This window comes from Saimiri boliviensis, chromosome 2 (assembly GCF_048565385.1).
Source record: "Saimiri boliviensis isolate mSaiBol1 chromosome 2, mSaiBol1.pri, whole genome shotgun sequence".
Classification (NCBI taxonomy): Eukaryota; Metazoa; Chordata; class Mammalia; order Primates; family Cebidae; genus Saimiri; species Saimiri boliviensis.
In genome coordinates, this window is record NC_133450.1 from 46,965,735 (window position 1) to 46,973,823 (window position 8,089).

The window sequence follows — 8,089 nt, forward strand, 5'->3', positions numbered from 1 at the left end:
CCTCTTACCACCATTCATTTAATTAGATGGCATTGCCCACTACCATTATTCCTGCTATAATAATCAATTCACTCAAAAATGTTTGCATATTTAAGCACCCACTATCTGTCAGACACATTAAGTATTAGGGCTAGATACAAAAATAAGGAATGAGGTAGAACTACAATATCTGAGGGGTTTATATATTCCAGTTTAGTGGGGTAGGGAAAAAATGTACACAAGGAAGTGCAGTAACTTGGCCAGCCATGGTGGCTCACACCTATAATTTCAGCATTCTGGGAGGCTGGGGTGTGAAGATTGCTTGAGCTTAGGAGTTTGAGACCAGCCTGGGCAACATAGGGAGACCCTATCTCTGTTAAAAATAAAAAAAATAAATAAATAAAAAAATTAGCCAGGCATGGTGGCATGCACCTATGATCTCTGCTACTTGTGAGGCTGAGGTTGGAGGATTGCTGAGTTCAGGAGGTTTAAGCCTGCAGTGAGCTGTGGTTTGTGCCACTGCACTCCAGCCTGGGTAACAGAGTGAGACCCTGCCTTAAACTCAACAAAGTGCAGTAACTCATTCTGCATATACATATGCATACAAATGTGAACTCCTGTAGCACTTAATATCTGTACTCCTTTTTTATATATTGTTACTTATTCTTTCTTATATATATGTGTCTTATCTGTCCACAGAGATGGGGCCCTTTTTGATGGAAGAAACACAGGTCTTTAGAGTGAGGTCCAAATAGCACTAGCCTAAAGTCTGACATGCTATCAGCTATTAAGTAAATGTGTTAATTAATATACATCCATTTATTAAGGTAGAATTGTGGCTTTAGAGTCTGTGACATTCCTAGTTGTGGCAGGTATTTGTCCTCAGAAGGGAGTTCTTATTTTTTGAAAGTTGCAAAAAGTATCATGGTGAGTAAGATATAATTATGTAATGAATAAGATAGGTAACTGAATAGGATAAATTATGTAGGTTCCTAAATGGGAGTTGAAGCCAGCCTGGGTGGCTAAATAGGGGCAGGCCTGAAGAGATGCAGTGGAGAGTATAGAGAAAAGGGCATAGGCGGGCCAGGCGCGGTGGTTCATGCCTGTAATACCAACACTTTGGGAGGCTGAAGCGGGTGAATTACAAGGTCAGGAGATTGAGACTATCCTGGCCAACATGATGAAACCCCATCTCTACTAAAATACAAACATTAGCTGGATGTGGTGGCACGCACCTGTAGTCCCAGTTAATCGGGAGGCTGAACAGGGGAATCTCTTGAACCCAGGAGGCAGAGGTTGCAGTGAACTGAGATCATGCCACTGAACTCCAGCCTGGTGACAGAGCAGGATTCTGTCTCAAAAAAAAAAAAAAAAAAAAAAGAGAAAAGGGCACAGGCTTGTGTTTGTATGTACTGTATTTCCTTTCATTTTTTTCATAGGTATTTCCCACCACTTTCCTACTCCAAAATTACGATTAGGCAATTTATACACATTTATATTATTTTGTTCCCTTAACATTGTGTCATAATTTCCTATACTATTAAAATATCATATTAAAAATGTACTTGGCTAAGTGCAGTGGCTCACACCTGTGATCCCAGCACTTTAGAAGGCTGAGGCAGGAGGATTGCTTGAGCCCAGGAGTTCAATACCAGCCTGGCAACATAGGGAGACCCCATCTCTACAGAAAAAAATACAAAAAATTAGGCATAGTGGCTCGTGCCTCTAGTCCCAGGTACTTGGGAGGCTTAGGTGGGAGGATCACTTAAGCCCAGGAGATGAAGGCTGCAGTGAGCTGTGATTGTGCCACTGCACTCCAGCCTGGGCTATAGAGTGAGATCCTGTCTCAAAACAAAAACATTCTTAATGAATATGTCATAGGCCATTGTGGATATACCTAAATTTGTACAACCATTTCTTACTAGTTATGTATTTAGAATGTTTCCAGGTTTTTGTTGTTTGGTTAGGTTTTCTTCCTTTTATGATGACACGTACATTTTTATACATAAATCTCTGTAGTTTTCAGAAGAATTTCTGGCACAAAGCATAAAGACCCTCGTTCTAATCTGTAGATTTTGTTAGATTCACCTGGGGAAGCTTATTATTTAAATTTCTTTTTTTTTTTTTTTTTTGAGATGGAGTTTCGCTCTTGTTACCCAGGCTGGAGTGCAATAGCACGATCTCGGCTCACCGCAACCTCCGCCTCCTGGGTTCAGGCAATTCTCCTGCCTCAGCCTCCTGAGTAGCTCGGATTACAGGCATGTGCCACCATGCCCAGCTACTTTTTTGTATTTTTAGTAGAGACGGGGTTTCACCATGTTGACCAGGAGGGTCTCGATCTCTTGACCTCGTGATCCACCCGCCTCAGCCTCCCAAAGTGCTGTGATTACAGGCTTGAGCCACCGCGCCCGGCTATTTAAAATTTTTAAGGACTTATTTTTTGATTAGGTAAAAAATTTAAATGCTATAAAATGGAATGCAGTGAAATTTTCTTCCACTTTTGTCCCTATTTCCTCTCCGTAAAGTTGTTCTATGTGTGTATGAGTACATGTGAAGATATTGAAGCTCTGTACAAAAAAAATAGAGATCATTTTGATCCTGTCTCCCAGAAATTCTAATTCAATCTGAAATGGAACATTGAAATGTTCCCCCACCTGCAAAGCTTTCTAGCTAATTCTACTGTGTAGCCAAATTTGGGAACCACTAGGTTAGATGAACCTGAAGGATCCTTTCCAGCTCTAAAGTTTAGTGACTGAAACTCACAGAATTCATGATTTTAAAAAGAGTAATGATTAAAGAATAAGTCGTAATCGAGTGTCATAAAGATTCTCTTTGAAATGATCTCAGGGATCAAGTTTTTGATACTGAATTTATTAAGAATAATACAAATAATGGCTATTGTACTGGACTGAGCATAGAAAGTCAACACCAAGACAAAAGTATGCCAAATTGCAGGGTCTTTATTGCCGGCGGCCACGGAGGACTCGCATCTCTCCAATCCCGTGGCCCCGAAAGAAGGGTGTCAAGACCCCTTTATACCCGTAAAAATCACCCTGGGCGTGAGGGAGAGGGTTCCGGACATTCCATTGGATTCCTAGGCGAAGATGAGGTGAGGGGCTCCGGACATTCCGAAGGCCAGGGGCCTTTTTTGACATTCTGGTTGTTGCTTAAGTGATTCACAAAAGTCAAGATTAGCATTTGTTTACACATTGTCTGGGTAAGGTGGTGATTATAGTCCTTAATTACTTATTCACATTTGGGTTATAGAGAGCAGTTTCAACAGAAAGCTGAAGTATGGTTGAGGTATGCAGTTTTATGGGGCTTTTCACCATGTCACAGCTACCATCTGTTGAGTGCTTATTTGTGGTGAGCTCTGTGGACAGTGCTGTATACATTCTCACTTAAACCTCACAGCACCGCATGAGCCAGCTAGGTAATTCTAAAGGCTTTGGGGAGATTAAGCAGCTTGCCAGTAATTATGGGACTAGTAAGTGGCAGAGTGAAGATCTGAACTCATGCCTCTTAATCTAGGCTAATGTTCATCCTCCCTCTTTCCCTGTCTCCAACTGCGAGATTAATAATACAGATCAGAGAATACCCCTTTCATCCTCCCCAATTCTTGTAACCACTGTTATCAAATTAGTATGTATCTTTCTGGATCCCCTTCTGTGCATTTATGTAGAGGAATATTACATGGTTTTGTGAGTGTTTTGAAGTTGTTATTTCATTTTTATATAACTGGGAGCACACTATACAGAGGGTTATACCATACTTGCTTTTTTTCTCTTAATAGTATACCTTGAAAATCTTTCAATATTTGTACCTAAAGATGTAATATCATTCTAAAGAACTAATGTCTCCAGTTCATGTAACTATTTCCCTAATGGTGGGAGTTCTTATAAAAAGTACTGTTAGAAAAAACCTTGAATTATTTTGCCATAAATGCGTAGAATTGCTGGAGTGAAGTTTTAAATGTTAATGGAGACAGAAGTTGCCCTCCAAAAAGGCTAAGCCGTGCTAGCAAGGGAAATGGTACCCTCATACACTGCTAGTAGAAGTCTGAGAGTACCATGTCCCTTGCTAGCCTGGGACAAACGGTAGCTCTTCACCTGAATTTGCTTTATGTTAATTGCTTCTACTGGATAGTCTCTTGCAGAAAAAGCCAAATATTGACAGATCTCTTTCGATTAAACTCTAGGGTAACTTTCCCCCTATTATTTCTGACCTCTGTCTGCACCTGTTCTCTGAGATACATAGTCTTTTTTTTTTCTTTTTGAGTCAAGTGTCTACATTTTATGTCTTTTCTGAACATCCTTGTACCTGTCTGCATTTCCTGTTTTTAGTCACTATTATGCCTGAAATGGTTGAGGTAAAACTCTGCTTAGAGTCAGAATGCTTTCTCTTAACTACCTATCAGCACCAGTGGGGGTGAGGGTGAGGAATTACATAACACTTTTTTTTTTTTTGAGACGGAGTTTCGCTCTTGTTACCCAGGCTGGAGTGCAATGGCGCGATCTCGGCTCACCGCAACCTCCGCCTCCTAGGTTCAGGCAATTCTCCTGCCTCAGCCTCCTGAGTAGCTGGGATTACAGGCACGCGCCACCATGCCCAGCTAATTTTTTGTATTTTTTTAGTAGAGACGGGGTTTCACCGCGTTGACCAGGATGGTCTCGATCTCTTGACCTCGTGATCCACCCGCCTCGGCCTCCCAAAGTGCTGGGATTACAGGCTTGAGCCACCGCGCCCGGTGGAATTACATAACACTTTAACACATTGCTTATTTTCTGTTTTAACACTTTGTTTGGTAAATATTATTTTGTCCTATTTGTGATCTGTTTAGAATGTGTGAGTCAGGCTGCTTTCAAACAGAAGCCACTAAAGGGTGGGATCAGAGTGCTTGTGTGTGCTCATCAGTTCAGCAAGAGGTCCCTTGATTATAGGGAAGCATTGGCTAGTGCACAGTGAAAGTGGACTTGCCCTAATGAGAAGGAGTACGGTCACCTTCAAGTCCTACTGACTTTTGGATTATACACAGGAACAAATAAGTAAAAATAAATGAGAAATAATGAATATTGTTTGCTACTTTAACAAGTTCTGTTGCCTTAGTAGTTACTACAGAAAAAACAAAGAGGATAGATGAATTCAGGAGGCTTCTATTCTTGAAGGCCTTTTTTGGTTTTCTTCCTGTGTGATTAATAGAGCAGTTGAGTGTCTGGAGGGAGGGAGGAAGAGGCCTCTTCCAGACCCAGGGATCTAGGATCCTTGAGTAATTGGGAATGTTGCCACTGTGGCCATGAAATGTTCAGGTTGGGCTATTTAGCTTTTAGATCTTGATGCTATGAACAAATCAATGAAGAAAAACTGACATTGAGGGATAATTTAAGAAACTCCAGAGCATTAGAACAGAGAGAGAATTTCGAAGTCATTTACGATGGCATATGGCTTAATGGGATTTGGGATCTGAAACAACTGACCTTGAAACTCAACCACATCCTAGCTGCATAGCTTTTGGCAAGTTGCCTGTCCTCTCTGAGCCACAGTTTCTTGATTTGCAAAATAAAGATAATAACTACTTCATAGGATTTTGTTTGTTTGTTTTGAGATGGAATCCTACTCTGTCACCCAGGCTGGAGTGCAGTGGCACAATCTCAGCTCACTACAACCTCCACCTCCTGAGTCCAAGCAGTTCTCCTGCCTCAGCCCCCTCTCCCCCCAGTAGCTGGGATTGCAGGTGTACACCACCACGCTCAGCTAATTTTTGCACTTTTAGTAGAGACGGGGTTTCACCATGTTGGCCAGGTCTCAAACTCCTGACCTCAGGTGATCCACCTGCCTTGGCCTTCCAAAGTGCTGGGATTATAGGCATGAGCCACTATGCCCAGCCACTTCATAGCATTTTTGTGAGAAATAGAAATAAGTGTAAAGCGTTTCACAAAGTGCCTAGTATGTAGAAGGTACATACTTCTACATGTACATGTGGTTATCATATGGGCCAGCACCCTCATTTGAATGAGGAAACTGGTTCAGAGAAATGAAGTAGTCAGCTTAAGGTCACAGACCTTGTGAGTAGCAGAAGCAGGCCCAGAATCTAGATTTCTTGGCTTTTAGTCCAGTTTCCTTTCTACCACACTACAATACAGCCTTCTCTCATTTATTCTTTAGTTTGAAAAGAAAAAAAGCGCCGGGCTCGGTGGCTCAAGCCTGTAATCCCAGCACTTTGGGAGGCCGAGGCGGGTGGATCACGAGGTCGAGAGATCGAGACCATCCTGGTCAACATGGTGAAACCCCGTCTCTACTAAAAATACAAAAAAAATTAGCTGGGCATGGTGGCTCGTGCCTGTAATCCCAGCTACTCAGGAGGCTGAGGCAGGAGAATTGCCTGAACCCAGGAGGCGGAGGTTGCGGTGAGCTGAGATCGCGCCATTGCACTCCAGCCTGGGTAACAAGAGCGAAACTCTGTCTCAAAAAAAAAAAAAAAAAAGAAAAAAGAAAAAAAGAAAAAACATGCTGCTGTCACCACTCCCACCCCACAATGTGTATGCACCTTCATCCTTCTCTGTCTTTCTTTGTGTATAGGGAGATAATTGGAATGGGAACCCCACAGAGGTACAAGATAGGAAGAAATGCTCAGTTGGGGAGATTTAATTGACTAGCTTATCAGAAAGCCTTGCTGGCAGTAAAGCAGTCATCTTGCATCCATCTCTGGCATTAAGCAGTGAGGAATGTACTTTGAGCTCCTCCAACCTCCTCCTCCTTTTTTCCTACTGTGCTCACAGCCTCTGGTTGGCTGTGACTTCCAAATGGATGAGGCTGATTTGCGCCGGTATCCTATTGGCCAACTCTTGTTTCCTCCGAACCAGCAGCTGCTGAGAGAGGAAAATAGCTGGTTGGCCTTTGTTGTTGTTTTTTTTTCTGCATTCTGCAGAGAGAAGAAGGGAGGAGGATGTGAAATTGGAAGGTCCAAGGCTGAGAATCTTGCCTCAGCAAAAATATGCAAGTGTCTTTGGGAATCATTGGCTCCCATATTGCTAAATTCTGTACAGAGATTGTCCTGGATGGATTAAGTTAACAACACTTACCCACTCTCCTTTTAGAGCTAACTTCAGGGGACTGTGTGCCCTGTGCTAACTACCACAGCTGCTGTTTTCACTGCGGTACCTCGAGGTCTGGACTGTTATCTCCTTTTCTTGCCCTATTTTATCTTTTCCTACTTCCATTCCCAATGGGCCTTATTTTCTATTAGGAGACAGTGAATAGTGATGTTAGCCAAGTGTTGCTAATGAATTTGATTGCTCATGGTATCCTTCCCAGGTGACATAATGCCTTAACTTAGGTAAGAGTAGCACATCTGTCTTCAGAGGATTTTGAGGAAATGACTCTAGGCACGGGTAATTTGGGCAACATGATATCTGCAACAAGTAGCATTTGCTAGGCATACAATAACTCTTTCTGAGCACTGCTTTTTGTATTAAGCACTGTGCTAGGTGCTGGGCTAAGACAAGAGCCCTCTCACAGGGAAGTTCACAATTTGGAAGAGAGTTGGGTATGTTTGAATAGTTATTACAATATAGGGTATGCTGTAGAGTGGACCATCTGTTTAAAGTACTATGTAAGATCAACGGAGTGGATCCATAAGACATGCCAGAGAGATTTGGGGGCCTTGGTCCAGGATTGTGGTATTGGGGCTGCGGTGGTACTTTAGCTGTCCGTAAACTCAGAGTCATATAGAAACCTGGTACAATGGTAGAGGCATTCCCTTCTTTTGAGAAGAGTTTATTACAGCAGAAACCTTGATAGCTTCATTGGGTCACACCTGGGGTTAGGGACACTCTTCACATTCAGTCTGGTGTGGTAAAGTGGCAAGAACCCTAACTGGGAATAAGAAGACCTAGGTTCAAGTCCCAGTTCTCTTACTTAGAGCTGGTTCATAATCCATAAGTTGATTACCTCCCATATGCAAAGGGGGTATAAGAATTGGGCATATAGAACTTCTTTCCTGATCCCAAGAGCCCATAATGAAGTTTCAAGGCAAAGCTTATAAGGATTGAAAAGGAGGAAAAATTAAGTTATTTAGTAACTACTATTAAAACAATGTAATGGCAGAAATTAG